Source organism: Dipodomys spectabilis, unplaced genomic scaffold (assembly GCF_019054845.1).
Source record: "Dipodomys spectabilis isolate Male_0828 unplaced genomic scaffold, ASM1905484v1 ptg000297l, whole genome shotgun sequence".
Lineage (NCBI taxonomy): Eukaryota > Metazoa > Chordata > Mammalia > Rodentia > Heteromyidae > Dipodomys > Dipodomys spectabilis.
In genome coordinates this window covers 13,418,068-13,435,000 of record NW_024870974.1, presented here as the reverse complement: position 1 = coordinate 13,435,000, position 16,933 = coordinate 13,418,068, and the positions used below count along the sequence as shown (strand labels likewise).

Sequence of the window (16,933 nt, the reverse complement as noted above, 5' to 3'; positions counted from 1 at the left end):
CCTCTTTCCTCTCTTTACCTCTTTCCTCCCTCTCCTCCTCTCCTCCTCCCTTTCTCCTTTGCTCTGGGGTTTGAACTCAGGGACTCTTGCTTGATAAGCAAGTGCTCTTCCACTTGAGCCACCCTTCAAACCATTTCTGTTTTAGTTATTTTTCATATAAGATCTCATTCCTAGGCTGGTCTTGGGTTATAGTCTTCTACCTCTGCTTTCTGTACAGCTGAGATTGCAGGTATGCACACCTACCCTCATTGGCTTAGGTGAGACCCTCTCAATGTGTTCTTGACTTTTCATTGTCCTTCCTTCCTTCCTTCCTTCCTTCCTTCCTTCCTTCCTTCCTTCCTTCCTTCCTTCCTTCCTTCCTTCCTTCCTTCCTTCCTTCCTTCTTTCATTCCCCTTCCCTTCCCTTCCCTTCCTTTCTTCCTTGTTTCTGTTGGTCATGGGGCTTAAACTCAGGGCTTGGACTCTGTCCTTGAGCCTTTTTGCTTAAGGCTAGTGCTCTACCACTTTGAACAATAGCGCCACTTCTGGTTTTCTGGTGGTTAATTGGAGATGAGAGTCTCATGGGCTTTCCTGCCCCAGTTAGCTTTGAATGCGATCCTCAGATCTCAGCCTCTTGAGAAGCTAGGATTACAGGTGTGAGACACCAGCTCCCAGCTCATCCTTCCTTCTTTAATGAATCCCAACACTCAAATATCAACAGGATGTCAGGGATTGGCTTGGTGGTGACCGGAAATACAGTGAGGAAGGCTGAAGGAGTCGAGTCTATGCTCAAAGACATATGCTACTCTTCAGAAAATAATCCCTTCCTGATATCCTTGGCAGGCATGATGCCAGCCTCCTCTCCACAGCCTGACCCTAGCCAGGAAACCTCAACTTCAGCTGCAGGATTTACTGGAAGTGGGCTGCAGTTTACTTATTGAAGCATGTGTTATCTCTCATGGTAGGTTAGCAGCCTCCCCCCTTTTTTTGTTTTTGGTTAGAGACTCAAGTAGCTTCATTTTTAGCTCTCACAGATTGAGGACAGCACTTCTCCTTTAACAGGACCTAATGAAGCAATATCTGAGCAAGTAGCATGCTCCTTAAACATCTCTCAAAATGATCCAATGAGACCAACTTAGTCAGCGACACCATGAATACATCTCAAGTCTAAGTTAGTATGTATGGCCTAGTGATACCAATTTTGGAATACCAAAGATGTTTTTAATAAAATGATGCAGTTTGTTCACTTTGCATGGGTTTTTCCATGTTTGTTCGCTGTTTTGGGTTTTATCTACAGAATAGCTTTTTGTCTTCTTGAATTAGGAAGGGATATGCCAGATAAAATGTCTGAGATGGTGAAATAGAGGACTGATGGATGTACTCTAAGCATTTTTACTAGGACTTACTCTGGATTGTTAACTTATTTTATGAATTGGATCACTTGCAGTTCAATGTGCTTTGTAGGAAAGACAGGAACATGTATGAATTACAGGTAAAGTCATGTCTAAAATATAAACATTAAGCATGTGGACACAGCTCCAATTTTTTTTTTATCACATTAAGTAAGTAAGGACTACCATGAGAACATGAATTGTATTTTCTATTGTTTTTTGTTTTTGGTTGTATGGCTTGAACTCAGGGCCTGGGCACTGTCCCTGAGCTTTTCTGCTCAAGGCTAAGTTCTCTACCACTTTGAGCTACAGCTCCACTTCCACTTTTCTGATGGTTATCTGGAAATAAAAGTCTCATGGACTTTCCTTCGCTGGGCTGGCTGTGAACCTCGATCTTCAGATCTGAGTCTCCCGAGTAGCTAGAATTACACAGGCAGGCGTGATCCATTAGTGCCTGGCTAGAACTTCCACTTTTTAAAATGTTTAAAAATTTTTTTTATTGTCAAGATATTGTACAGAGGGGTTATAGTTACATGAGTAAGGTAATGAGTACATTTCCTATGGAGCATTAGAACTTGCACTTTTTCTGTTTAACTCTTCCATATTGTACTTCATCTCTTTAGAGTTCAGGGTCCTTTAGGGTGGTTTCCCAATCTGTCAGACTGGCACACGGATGATAAAATGTCATCCAAGTCAAGGGCACAGATTTTGCCTTCCTGTTTTTATTTCATTTTATTTTTTTTTACTGAAAAGAGAAGCAGTTCGAGCAAACAGCCCCAATCAACTGCACCCTCGCGATTTTCTCACTATTATGTAGGAACTCGACAGGAAACCACAGCTATATCCTCTTCAGTAGTTCAGGTTGACGCTGGCAAGCGTAAACAGTCATGCTGACATGACATAAATGTTTAAGGTGATTTACACTCACCCACGCGCAGGCGCTGAAGACATTTAGCAAAGCTTCTCAAGGACAAATCCCCAAGGAAAAAATAGTCATAGGAATAGTTACACCTTAACTACTTGTTTGGAGATAAATTCTATTGAACAACACACAAATACGGCTGAAACTTGATACTCCTCTCAAAGTAGCTGATGTTTCAAAAACCCCCACAGGAACTCACCAGCTTTACCACTTCTCATTTGACTCAGACATGGAAAAATTTCAAGCTAAAGAGGTGTCAGCTTGTCCTACACCATACAAGTGCTAATTTTTTCCCTTTTGTATTCAACATGGTCTAAGAATGAGATATTTCTAGCTATGAAATGTAGAAAGCTTCGTTTTGTTCCTTCTCATGTATAATCTCATTCAAAGCGTGTAAACATGTGCTTTAAACATACAACCTGGGCTTCCATAGTGCATTTTTATCAACCAAGGGACTTTTCCACTCAAGAGCATCCAGGAAGGACAGGGGAAAGCTTACGGCAGAAGACCAGGGTTTTAAAGGGCTTTTGCATCTATGTAAATCACAGATGTGTGTACTCTTTTAATATGGATGACATAGGTCTGGAACTCTCTAGCTGTCTTGCGTGGCCACATGACCTAGAACATCAGATCTCCAGAGGCGTTTTTTTTGTTGTTGTTATTTATTTTTTAAACAAATTTATTCATCAAACAAGGAGAGCATGCAGGCTGGATGTTGATGCAGAGGGGGAGATAAGAAGAGTCTTAAGTTGCAAGAAAGGCTGAAGAGACCTCAAAGTCAGAAAACAGGCCCCAAAATGAAATGTTAAAATGTGAGATTATGAATAAAAAGCAAGTGGCCATAGGAGTTAAAAGTGCTCATAGGGATTTTTGGATCAACTCTCTCATTTCTAGACAGAACCTGATGGGCCTTGAGCAATGACATGACTCTGTGCTCTAATTTCATAGATTGTGGCGTTGTTGTATTGTTGTACTTTCATGAGCCATGCCTTATGTGCTTCTTAACTAACCTTTGTGTTAGGTGATATTGTCTATGAAACTGACTCTGGCTAGTGCCCTAGTTCAAGTACTAACCTAGTCTTAAGAAATAATACCTGTAAAATCACAGGTCTGACATTTCAGATATACTTCTCCTCCCCCCCCCCCCCCCCGCCACCATAAAACATGTTTAAAAAGTGTATTTTTAAATTTGTTGAGATATTTTCCATAAATATATTTAGAGCTATCAAAGCAACAAGGGCACTCGGGGTACTGGTGGCTTACACCTGTAATCCTAGTTACTCAGGAGGCTGAGAGATGTAAGGATCACCAGTTGGGGCAGGAAAGTACATGAGACTTCTACCTCCAAAAACCAGACGTGGTGCTGTGACTACAAGTGGTAAAGTACTAGCCTTAAGCTCAGGGACAGCACCCAGGCCCTGAGTTCAAGTCCCATGACCAATAAAAAAATGAAACAACAAAAAAAGAACAAAAAAACCCCAAAAACCCAAGGACTCTGAGCCCAGGAACCTGCCAGAAATCTGACCTGGCCAAGCAATGCCCTCTGGAACAAAATGTGGGGAGTTTGAAATGACACAAGTCAATTCAGTAATAAAAATAATGCCTAGAGATGACTTCTATTAATTGCTTTAACCCAAAACAAGAACTGAAAAGAGAAAGAACTAAAAAGAAAAAAGTACAGAATTTATGATTTTAAAAAAAATTCTGAATTTTCATATCCAAAACAGCTAAGTTTAGGTTAATACTAATGCGTTCGAACAGTAGCTTTAAGACAGAAATTGTTGCAAATGAGCTTCCTCTGCATAAATTACCTTTTCTTTTGCTCTTCAATTTTCACCTAGAACACTTAGCTGTAAGCTATCATAAAGAATTGCTCAACTTTCCTCAGTAAATGAGTCTATGATTAAAACATCAATCACGGAAACACTAGTTCTAAAAATAGTCTCTAAGTCCAAAGTCCGTAGATGGAGTTAAACAAAGACACATGCTTGTTTTTTCTGGTTGTGTGTGTGAGCACAAACGTGTTTCTGCACGTGTATGCATGTTCAATGCACGTGATTCCCTGATAAATTCTTAGTTTTGCTTTTGAGAAGCAAAGAAATGTTGTTTGCTGAGCATATGTGTTACCTGGATATTCTGATAAAGAAGTCATGTTTGCCAATTTTTGTTTTTGACAGTACAATGATTTAGAGGTTTTTAACTTCAAATATTTGTCCTTGAACTCACCCTGATTGTTTAAAACATGTCTTCTGATGAATTCAAAAGCTTTGCTATGTAAAGTAACATGAAATGAAATGTGCATATTCCTCATATGTTCATGCAATGTTGCTAATGTCTTTGAAATTATGTGTAATATTCAGCAGAATACTACATCATAGCACAGTGAGTCAGTTGGCCTTTGAAGTTGGATGACTGAATCTACATATAGTCTGGTCAATGGCTCTCTGCGGGACCTTGAACCAGTTATTCAATCTGTTTCTCATCTCTAAAGAGGAGAGAATAGCAGTAGAAACCTCCTAGTTTTGTTGAAATGAGAAGTGGGTTCAGTCAATTACGACCAGTGGAGTTTTGAAAGAGTAACTCAGCCTGAAGGCTCTCCCTCATTCTTTTCTTTTAAGGTGTGTGTGATATATTAGAACTTGCAACTGCCACAGAACCAAGCTGGTGAAGTGCCTGGGTGGTTCTGTTTCGCCTCCAGCTCCTTCTTTGCCCCTATTTTCCTTCTTCTCCTTGTGTTTGAGGTAACCATTGCGGCTAAAGCTACTGCCTTCTGGGATTCAAGGTAAAAAGGATCCCCTCTCAAGTCTGTGTATATATGCAAAGATGGATTCACCTGGTTGTTAGCACAGAGGCAGGAGCTACCGCTTGAACATGTAGGGTCATGGGCCTGGAGAGGAGGCCCAGTGGAGGGTCTGGAGTATGTCCAGGAATTCCTATGGAAACAGCTGGGCATTTCTAGCAACGTAGAATGCATGCATGACCTACACATGAGAGACTGTCAGTCCCAAGATGGAGGTGACCCACGAGGGTCCCAACACAGCTCCCAGCTGATCAGCCTCAGACAGAGTTACAATATGCTAATGTGCACAAACAATTCATAAACCATGATAGAGTGCCAACAGCACTTTGTCTAATGTCTATTGCACTAATCTCAATAACAAAATTCTTTGTTTCCTTAGGGGTCCCCTAAGGTATTTACAGGCCGACACCAGGAACATTGGTACCATTTCTCTGTCTTGGTCACTTGACTGCCCTTGAAAATACATGTGTCTCAGTCTTATTTGCTATGACGTTAAGAATAATAGGAAAATGACTTCTAGTTTTCAGACTGGCCTGGCTGGGGAAGGAAGGAACCCAGGTATGGCAATGAGGGTGAGGGGGTGGTGAAGAACAGAAATGAATCTGAATCACTGGGACTGCAAGAAGGAGGGCAAGAAGGAAGGAAGGAAGGAAGGAAGGAAGGAAGGAAGGAAGGAAGGAAGGAAGGAAGGAAGGAAGGAAGGAAGGAAAGGGCATTGGGGCTGCTGATGAGCACAGAGGACTAGGGAAATGCCTGAGATTCTGACCGGGAAAACAGCCCATTGCAACGTTGTTGAGCTGGCTGTTGTTAACTTGAGTCCAACAGCCTGGGTTCCATTTTTTTTTGGATCCCCAGTATACAGCACAAGGTTTCACATTCACGTCAAGTGATCTATATAGATTTACTCCATGACACAAAGGATTTACTTCCCCTAAATCAGGTCCTTCTATCAGCCCATTTCACACTTTATACCTCAGCTCCAGAGTAGCTTTCCTTCCCATTTCCAGTTAAAGACTGCTTTGGGTATTTTTTTTTTTTTTTTTTTTAATTTGTAAGGCAGAAGGATCACATACTCTGAAGCCAATCCAACTCCATTGAGGTTGTTTCCCTTCAACAAAGCTGTCTGAGATGTGGATTCTCCACTCAAAAGCCACAAACCCCAGGAGGATGATCTTTTAAAAGCCTATCGTTGTAGTTTGCAGCATCAAATTGTCAACAAAGGAATCTTACGCAAGTATGGAAGGTTGAGAATAGTTCAGATTGGCTTATTTAGAAATCACCAAGAAAAGATCTTATGCTTAAAGAATTTTTAACACTCACGCATGGCCTTTTCTATATTGTCAGTCCACCTCAGGGGTCCTGATGTGGAATACCCAAGTACTTCTCCTTTCCTACAAGGAATGAGAAAGCACCAAGCCCCCGTGTCCTCCGTTAGCTCTGGTTGGCACTATTCTTAGCACTGTCTTCTGAGTGTGAAGCCCGACACTTCTGGATTAATAATTAGATGAGAGGATGTTTTTAGAAGTGAGGTAGGAGGCACTGTGCGGGACTGGCAGTGAGGTGTGCCCGAGGAAAGGAAGGAACAGCAGAAGCTGAGGAAGAAGGAGCACTGTGGGGCCCTCACGGGACAGTGTCCTATCCTGGAGAGATCCGCCTGGGCTTGCAGCCTTTTGAGGCATTCACAGGGCTATTTGTCTTTATGGCTGCATCAACTCTCGCTTGGGCCAGTGGCCTCCACGGAAGCCACGTTAGCAGAGGCATTCTGCGGCATCATGTGTCCGGCGTGTGTGGTGATCTGGCTGTCTTCAGAGAAGAGTTGCCATGTGGCCCACTTCCATGGCTAAGTGAGCATTTCTCAACTGTCCGGACATAGACACAAACTGGAATATGAACTGCTACCACTCTGGACTATTTCCTTTATTATTTAGTTATTATTATTATTTTGTGCTAGTACTGGAAGCAAGAACTCAGGGACTGGCTGCTGTCCCTTAGCTTTTCTGTTCAAGGCCGGTGCTCTACCACTTGAGCCACAACTCCACCTCCGGCTTTTGGCAGATTAATTGGAGCTAAGAGTCACACAGAATTTCCTGCCCAGGCTGGCTTCAAACCACAGTCCTCAGATCTCAGCCTCTTGAATAGCCAAGATTACAGGCATGAATCGCCAAGACCCTGCTTTTTTTTTTCTTTTAATTATATAAAATAATGTGTTTTATTGGAACACTTTCATATATAGATAGATAGATAGTGTGTGTGCTTTGATCTTGTCTCCCCCTCTTCCACCCTCTCTTGTGTCCCTCTTACCTCTCCTGCTCCCCACTTTGATGCTTTATCCCAACTGCCCCCCTACTGAGTGCACTGCACCTTTACCCGAAGGACTGGAATGCAATCTGGCCTTTCAAGAAGCTATGAATGCTTAATATAGGTTAAAGACTTGCACATCGAGAGATATGTTGCATTCAATATTGGATGAGGCCATTCAGTGTAAAATCTTAGACATGGGTCTTGAAGGTAAAGAAAAGAATACATTATCGTTAAAATAATATTTTTTTACTTGCCCTATGTGTTCCGGTTCAAAGTAAGAAAGTAAATAAATAAGCAAACAAGTGAAAACCTCCACTACTGTGTTACTACGAGAACAGGTCAACTCTTTTGGGATTCCTTCACTTTTTTTTTTTTTTTTAACAGAATCTTTATAGCTTGAGGATCAGCATGTTTAAGGCTCACAGTGATTATTGGGAGTTTAACTGTATTCAGAGCTACCTTTCTGCTCTGTAGAAACATAGCAATTTCATGAGTATGTTCATGGACTTTTCTAGGTCACAAAGTCAACACCCATGGGCTGTAGAAAGGCAATACAATCAAGTGAAGGCACCAGTACAGGTGACCTACACAAAGCCCCAAGGTCAAGCACATGGCAACAACAGGGAAAGCTTGAAATGAAGCTACAAGGTAACAAATGCTCTTCTCGTGTCTCGAGCTCCAGCTGGGAGAATGTGTTTCTGTGTTTCCTTTCTTCTAAGAGGTCTTCAGATTTTTAATTATTGGCTTAGTTAAAAGCAAATACCTACAGATTTCTTGCTGGAAGACTACCAGTTTTCAGTTTGTGAGCTGCTACAGACATCCCCCAAATGGAGGCCCAGGCAGGAAAGTGGGGTGCAGAGAACCGTCTAAGGCAAAGCTTCCGTCAGTCCTGAGCATCTTTATGCGCAGGCAAGAAACCTTCCCCAGGATAGCAAAAGTGTCTTCCTCCAGCAGAGCTCAGCCCCGGCCCTGACACAGACATATTTCTGCTCTCTGACTGTTTTCAAATATGTTCAACAAGAAGACAAGAACCATCCCTTCACACTCATTTATTGTAAACAATTGGCACCCATTCAAGGGTGCAAGCAAAGAGGTGCTCTCATTTAACCAGAGCCCTGATTAACATTCTTATCAACTATTGAAAATTCTAGTTGCTTTCCTTTGACCTGCATTTTTTGAGGAGAAATAATTTATGGAAAAATTTAGAGAAGGGCAGGCAGGCTTAGAGCAGCATTCAAAGTGAGTATAAATGAAAAATGCATGCTATGGATAAGGGTATTATACAAAGGTCTCAAGCCTCATGGAGGGTTTCCTGAAGTTATGGTGCTATAAGCTTTGAGTGTCTGGAGACACTAATTAGAGTGAGGGAGAGAGCGTTGCAAAATGATGTAATATAACTGCAAAGGCAAAGACCAAACTCAAAGCGAACCCACAATGAGCCAAAGTTGTTTTGCATTTTTGAACAATCTCAATAAAAAAAAAAAAACATTTGCTGGGAAAGCATATTCATGTCACAGACTAAAATGGAAGAAAAACAAAAATCCTTGAATACGATATGAAGTATCTGTCTCCTACAGAGCCATAATTCATAATTAAAACCTGGAGTCCATGCAAAATTTTGAATCCTAATACTGCTTGGCATATGGGCATAATCTATTACATTTCAGAAAAAAATGGTTAAGGATCAAAACACAAAAGCTGCTGTGATGATTCAGATAATATAGTTAACAGAGACATTTTGTTACCTCCAGCATTTTGGTATGCACATTTTAAAGCCTCTTCCTTGAAAAAATTCCCCACTCTCCACAAGATGTGTATTTTAATTTTAGGCCGTTTAGAAATCAATATCTTTCAAAACAACAAATGGGAATCTATCAACATATAGCATTTGATTATTCCCATAAACTAGCTCTCCAATTTTGAGGGCGTATATTTACAATTCATGCTTTAAAAAAGAGATCTTTTCCAGAAAATTATTTTTTTCAGAAAAATTACTCAATACTAATGTGATTTTTTTTAAAAAAAGAAGCCTTGGAGATCTCTGTCCAGCTGTCCCTTACTGAATTAGAAACAGCACTATGGTCCCAGGAGATGACTGTGACTTTGTAGAATTTTATTCCCTAGATGCAGATTAAAAAAAAAAATCCTCTTCCTTCTCCACCACCTCTTTTTCCTCTTCTTCTCTTCCTCCTGGTCCTCCTCATCCTCCCTCTACCCCCCCCCTCTCCATCCCTCCCTCCACCTCTCTCTCCTCTCTCCCTAAAGGCTGAGACTCCAGTCTTAACTAATCTTCCTAGCAGTGAATAAGATAATAAGATATCCACTGTTTACAATCCAAAAATTAAGTGAAATATGTTGTGCGCAACCAAAAATACGTCTTGCATCAGATCTCCCAGCAATCCCAACAAGTTTTGTGCCTTTTTGTCCCTCCAGGTGGAGGTGGAGCTCACAGCACTGCCATTTTTTAAAAATAAGTTTTTTATTGTGAAAATACTGTACAGAGGGGTTACAGTTACATGAGCAAGGGAATGAGTACATTTCTTTTTTTTTTTTTTTTTGAGTACATTTCTTATAAAAAATTGTTGCCTCCTCCTTTGTTTTTCCCTTACCAGGCACTGCCATTTTTGAAAGGCTGACTTCCCTGCGTCTGAGATTTGGAGGATAAATGCTTTGATTCTCCCCAACCCCTCACCAAGGGGACGCTCTGACCTTGCCTTGAGATCCTGTTTCTCTTCTCCTCATCAGATGTTCAGTGAAGAATCAGCAAGTTAGACCCTGATCTAACTAGTGATTTAAATGAAGGTATTAGCTTCCCAGGGATTCATCTGTATCCATTTTGTTTCCTTGTTAATAAAGGCTAGGACTGCACAATGGTCTCAGAAATCTGGCTATGGGAATCCTGTGGGATCTTAAGAGAACAAACCAAAACAAATCACAAAAATCGCCACAAAACCAGATTGCTAAATCTAACTTCCAGATTCAGGTCTGGATTTGCATTGCAGAGGTCAATGAATGTGACCTTCTGGATACCAGTCAGTTATTACTTCCTGGTAATAATAGTGTGGGCCCCAAATTATGCTACTGGCTTCAAAATAAAGGCGATAATCTAATTACAGGCATGGGAAATTAGAAAAGTGTTACTGTGTGCCAATTCCAATATGTCCAGCTAAAAAGCTGTGAACAGTGTTTTCACTAGTACTCAAGGGAGTCAGTATTTTAAAGTGTAAATATATATATATATATATATATATACATATATATATATATATGTATTCCCCCATAAAATTTAGTAAATGTCTTTTCAATTCAAATGTCGTTTCTAAACTGCTTTTTAGTATTCCAAACCTGACTCTTATGCAAATAAGTTAGGTTACCACAAGTTTAAATACTCTGAGTAGAAAAGGAAGATGAGAGAAAAATCCAGAATATCTTTACAGAAAAAAGCAAATTTCTGTATTTAACTATGCTTTCAATCAACCAATGCAAGATGATGAGTTGCGTATCTATTCTTCTGGCTATGGTTGGAGCTTTATTCAGAAAGGTGTTAGTACTGCAGCACTAATTACAGAATTAGAATTTCCGGAGGAAAGACAGCAAGAGCTGGAAGAAAGCCAAGAAAGTTTTATGAAACACAAAGACTTTCTTCTCTGACTGTGTCTTCTCAAAATAACTACAGGGCTACCTATAGCAAAACGGAACCATGGCAACTTCTAGAAACACACACAAAACTATATAGTAATTGAACCAAGACCTGGCTGCTCAGTGATCTGTTTCTTCTTCCCAGGACTGTGGATGATTGGCCTGGGACTTTGCCCATGAGAGGAGTTTGATGCAGAGAATAGAAGGGTGTGCTGAACTTGGGTGACCCCTCTTTCTTCCGGTGTCAAGACCAAGTGATTGCAGTCATGTCCTGAGAAATGAGATAATCATAAGCCATTGTGGTGCAGCCTGTCGGTTCAACAATTCAATCATCAAACTCAACTGAATCAAAGACTATCCAGCAAATGATTGTAAATGATATAAAAGAGGTAGGGAAATGTGAGATTTATGATGTGATGCCTACGACTCTTGCCCGACTTTCTTTAAAAAAAAAGCAGCATCAGAAAAACAATTCTTAGGTATAAAATAGTTAACAGTTTAACAAACAGTTAAGGCTATGCATAAAGGAAATAGAGAATAAGACAGGATTTATGGGGAGGCGAGGAGGAAATGAAGAGATACAGGAGATAAGACAGCAGATAGACCAGATGAACGAGTCCATAGATCTTTGTTCGTCGGGAGGATTATAGTTAATGACCGTGCACTGTAGTAAGGATTTTTGTTCAATGAATAGAGGCTGCTCTGCCATGAATGGTATGGTGGGGTGGGGATAGGAGGTGAGAAACTCATAATCTGATATTATGAGCTACACACATGCTTATATTTTAAATTCCCTTTAACAGACGCAATAAAACTAATAGAAATAATGAACAACTTGAGTAATATTTCAATGTAATCAGAAATTCCATTATCATTATGTCCTCTCCACTTGACTTCCTTTTTTTCTTTGCTAGATGATTCCTAGACAAACCTCCCGTGGCCCTATTCTTTGTTTCCTCCTTCTATGTAACCGGTTCATCTTCACAACCCACCAGGGTTGCTCATAAACTAGCCCAAGTTCCATCTTTCTCCTGAAGCCTTCCTGACCGCTTCAGTCCCCAAGGACTTTGGCTCTCTGCCTTCTTAACTGCCACACAGTTGGTAAGCCACAAGTCTGGCCTTTCATAGTGAGGCCATTCCACTGCTCAGAATACTTCATGAGCAGTTGTATATCAGTTCTCTGAAGCCAACTGCTGGCCTCCTACAATCTGGAAGCTTCTCTTTGTACTATCACTTAAAGCAGTGGCTCCTGGGATTTTTAAGAACATGATGGGTCCAGAAGGAGATTTGTTTTTCCATCATAGTCCTTTATGTACCTACCTACAAACAAACAGACAATCAAAAAGTTCCAAGACTGAGTGTGGTGAGGTGTGTCTCTATACCAGCTATTCAGTAGGCATAAATAAGAGCACTGTAGTCTGAGGCCAGTGCAGGCAAAAGCAGGAGACCTATCTGCAAAACAAACTAAAAGCCAAAAGGATTAGGGGTGGGTGACTCAAGTGGTAAAGAGCTTGCCAAGCAAGAGTAAGGTCCAAGGTTCAATACCTAGTATCACCAAGGGGGAAAAAAAATCCCCGAACAATGATTATCCTGCTATGCTATGCTGTTCTATTCTGTTTTTCAAAAAATAAACATGCTGTCAGCTGCTAGTATATCATCCCTGTAATCCCAGCTATTCAGGAGACTGATAGATGGAGGATCACAGTTCAAAGCCTGGGCATAGAGTGTGCAAGACTCCATCTCCAAAAGAACTGTTAAAAAGCCAGACTGAAATTGTGGCTCAAGTGGAACAGTGCTAACCAAGCAAGCGCAAGGCCCCAGTACTGTAAAAAAAATGCTGATCAGATGGACTACAATGAGTTGATGATTAGTTGGGACCCACAGTTTGAAACGTTTATTTCTAGAAGGGCATTTACTAATTACTATGGGGTCACTACAACTATTTCTCTCACTTAAAAATCATCTAAACATGGGGCTGGGAATGTGGCTCAGTGGTAGAGTGCTTGCCTAACATGCATGAAGCCCTGGGTTCAATTCCTCAGGACCACATCCACAGAAAAAGCCTGAAGTGGCACTGTGGCTCAAGTGGTAGAGTGCTAGCCTTGAGCAAAGGAAGCTCAGGGACAGTGCTCAGGCCCTGAGTTCAAGCTCTAGAACTGGCAAACAAAATCATCTAAACATTATATGAGTCTATAGGATTTTGCTAGCTTGTGTTACAGAGTTATTTATTTGTTCATTCAGGTTTTGGTACCATCACATGGCCTTCTAGAATCATCTAGGACATTTAGAAGCTTGGTATACTCATTATTTTCCATCCTGTTTTCTCTTGAGCACCATTATCATAAAGAATAAGATTCTCTAGCAGAGTGTAGCACAAGCCTGTAATCCCAGAACTTGGAAGGCTGAGCCTAGGGGATGAAGATTTGAGACTAGCCTGGACTATATAGCAGATCGTGTCCCTCTCTAAAAAATTTCCATACATTTCTATACGTCACTTCTAAAATGTCAATGTCTACTGACCCACTCTCTCTTTACTTGCACAATATGCAAAGTAAGTGGTAGATATTTCATGGATGAAAGAATCCAGGCCTGACAGTGAAATATGACTTTTCTCTCTCTTCTAAGTAGATGTCAACCAAGCTCATGATAGTATTCAGATATTTGTTGGAAATAAATGTGGGCAACCAGTATCATGTAGAGCTTCAAAATGAGTGCGCTGACTTGACCTCTCCAGATGCAATGGCTTAGTGATAAGATGAGGTAGCGGCTCTTTTAGACGAGCTTGTGGGTGGGTCCTGTTTCCCTCGGTGTCTCCATCTTTCCACCTTTACATGTCCACACAATTGTCTTCCTTGGCCTCTGAATACTTTGATCCCTATATCAGGCTCTTTGTGTATTTGGTTCCATGTACCAGGAGGCCCTTTCCTCTCCTCTCTGTCAGGTGAGTTCCCCTCATCCTTGAGGTCCCAGCAAAACTTGCCCGACTCCTGCCTCTTTACAACTCGGTCTCACTAGCAGTTACTGTCCATCTCCCTTTTAGGTTTTGTAGGCTGAGACCAGTCCTTCTCATTCATTCTTCTATTCCACCCTCGAGGACATGTCTACTTCAATGCTGAATGCATGAATGAACAAATGACTGACGGAATGAATGAGTACATAAAGAGCAGAAGCAGCTGCTGTGAGAGAAGCCCAGAGCATGCTGGGACTGAAGCCATGCATCCTCACTGTCTGAGTCCAGGATTTTACGATGCTGGGATTTTTTTTTTTTTTTTAACCACTGATATTTTAGTGCTTTTTCCTGCAGGCTGCAGATCTTTGGTGCCTGGAAATGAGGGATAGCTGTATCTAAATAGATTCTTTCAAGAGGCTTTGAGGCATAATCAAGAAAAAGATTGCAGGAACAAATAATTAACTACATCGAGCAAGTCTTCTGAGGCAATCAGAACACTCATTTCTAAACAGCTTGCTGGAATCCCCCCTTTTTCCAATTGAAACTGGTATGATTCATACAATACTCCAGTCTTGTCATTTTCCCCTATGTGAAGCTGTGTCCTCATGACTTTACCCTACTCATTTTCCTAACAGTCTAGTTAGCCATTAGGTGAAGACTCACCCTAACCACAATACCCTGGTACTTGTTTTTTCCCATGAGTTCCTCCATTCTGTTTCCAAAATAAATTTGATTGATTTAACATCCAGACTTACAAGGATCATAATTACTACTTTTTCCTCCCTGTTTATGAATAAATATGGTCTCCCATTGAACACAACACACACACATACCCACACATTTGACAAAAAAATGTTCTTTGTGATTCTATTTTAAAAAGAAAGAAAGAAAGAAAAATTCTCATGAGATCTCCAGGGATCTGACGGGAGCAATAGAGATTTTCCTTTTTGTGTTGTGATTCTGGTATCTTTATTCTTACAATGGCTGCGCAGGGCAGGCCAAATGGTGAACACAATGGAAAAGCAAAACAAAACAAAAATTAGTATTGAACTGGAAAAAAAGCTCTGTTGGGGAAGAAATACACTCAGAGCATTATCAAAGTAAAATGTGCACCAGTACCAACAGAGGCAAACAAAAGCCCACGCATGCGATGTGTAAATATTTCATGAAGCTAAGCCTTAATCAACTCTCACTCCCAAGCTTTCTGGTGTGGCAAACACTTCAGTTTCTTCCAGTCCCACCATGACCCAGATTCCTTGCAAAAATGAAATAAAAACACGGACCAACGAATCTTTCACAAACGCGCTGGGAAAAAAAAAATATTTCACAGAAACACACACACAGCTTTCAGTGGACCAAGCGACACCTTCCTAAGCGATGACTGCCACTTGGGTGGTCACTCAAGGCTTGCTTGCTCTGGCCCTCCTCCCTCTCCCAGCCCTTGCCTTTCTCCCAGCTTTTCTGATGCGTTCTGGACTTTCGCAGCAAATTAACCTTGAACTCCCTACCATCCCAAGTCTCACAGCGTCCCCCCCACCCCCACCCCAAGGAAGGCCTGGAAACCTGGGGAGATACATCTCCCCAGATGTATCTCCCAGTGCCTCTCAGCTACCCCTCCTTTCCCCCTCCGTGCGGCTGTCCATTGTTGCGACTGAGATTGTTGCCATTCGCTGGGGTAGTGTGAAGATCTGCCCTGTGGATCGGATGACAGTTTTCTTCCAACCTTTTCTAATACACCTGCTTGCAGTGGAGTGTTTATTACCTTCCGTCTCTACCCTTGATTTAACGTGGTTCCAAAGTTCACCCCTGGGTCCTGAACAGGGCTCGACTCTCTGCATTTATTTTTCTTTACCAACCTTTGCCCCCCGCCCTTCCTCTCCTCTCCCCACCCACCTCCAAGAACTCCCATTCCACATGCAAATGCACACACACACACGCACACACATGGAAATGCACAGACATTGTGTGTGACTAGTGTTTTGACCTTAAAGGGAAACGCATAGGGAAAAACGAGAGAACACACACACACGCGCACACACACATACACGCGCGCGCGCGCGCACACACACACATGCACGCCCCTCTAGGAATATTCAGGGTGCAGATTAGATTATTGACAGAGCTGGAGATCACCCGCATCTCCCTCGGTTTACCTTCAAAGGCAGAGCTTAAGGAAGCAATGACCTTGCAGAGAAATCATCCACCTGCGAGGGGGGCGCAGACGGCCCCTCCCTCCCCCCACCCCCCCCCCCCCCCCATTCCCGGGCACCGGATGGGATGGGGAATCGAGCAACAGGCGAAGGATCCCCGCGCAAAATGCGGGACCGAGTCCCTGCGGGCCATCTCCCCCGGCACCCCGCGTCCCCACCCCCACCCCGGGCCGGCGCAGGCGGAGGTGGGCCGGGGGGCGCCGTCCCCGCGCGCCGGTGGCCGCGGGTCGCCTACCTGCGCCGTTCCCCGGGGGCCGCGGGGCCGCCGCGGCGCTGGCTGCGGCGCGGGCTTCCCGTCGCGTAGCTCGGGTCCCCGGCTCTCGGAGGTGGGGTGGGGAAGAGCGAGCCCCCTCGCCGGCCGAGAGCGAGCTGGGGTCCTAGTCCCTCTCGGGTCCCGGAGACCGCTGGGCGCGATCGAGATCCGAAATCCGTGGCGCACGGAGCCGAGGCGGCGCGCCGGAGCGGGCGGGGCGGGGACTGCTGCGGGGCGCGGAGCCCGCGCGGCCGGCCGGGGTTCACCGCCGGGCTGCGGACCCCCGCGCCCCGCCCCAGGCCCTGGGTGCGCCCTCCGGCGGAGGAGCCCCAGCCTGGCCGCCGCGCGCCGCAGCCTCCCCGGCGGCCGCCGCGGCTGGGTGCGGGCTGAGCTCCGCCCCCCGGCCCCCTCCCCGGCCTGACCTAATCCGGGTGTGGGTGTGTTTTGGGGGCGCCGGGAGCCGGGAGGAGGGCTGGCTGCGAAGGCTG

The 16,933-nt window shown here is 43.2% G+C and overlaps 1 protein-coding gene across 1 annotated transcript in view; it reads right to left on the bottom strand.

Annotated features, from left to right (window-relative positions):
• Positions 1-16,491, bottom strand: part of Gprin3 (GPRIN family member 3) — a 49,444-nt gene extending 32,953 nt beyond the window's left edge. The window contains exon 1 of the mRNA XM_042701586.1: positions 16,428-16,491. The gene's annotated coding sequence lies outside the window, so the exon portion shown is untranslated. The remainder of the gene's footprint in view (positions 1-16,427) is intronic.
• Positions 16,492-16,933: the final 442 nt, after the last annotated feature.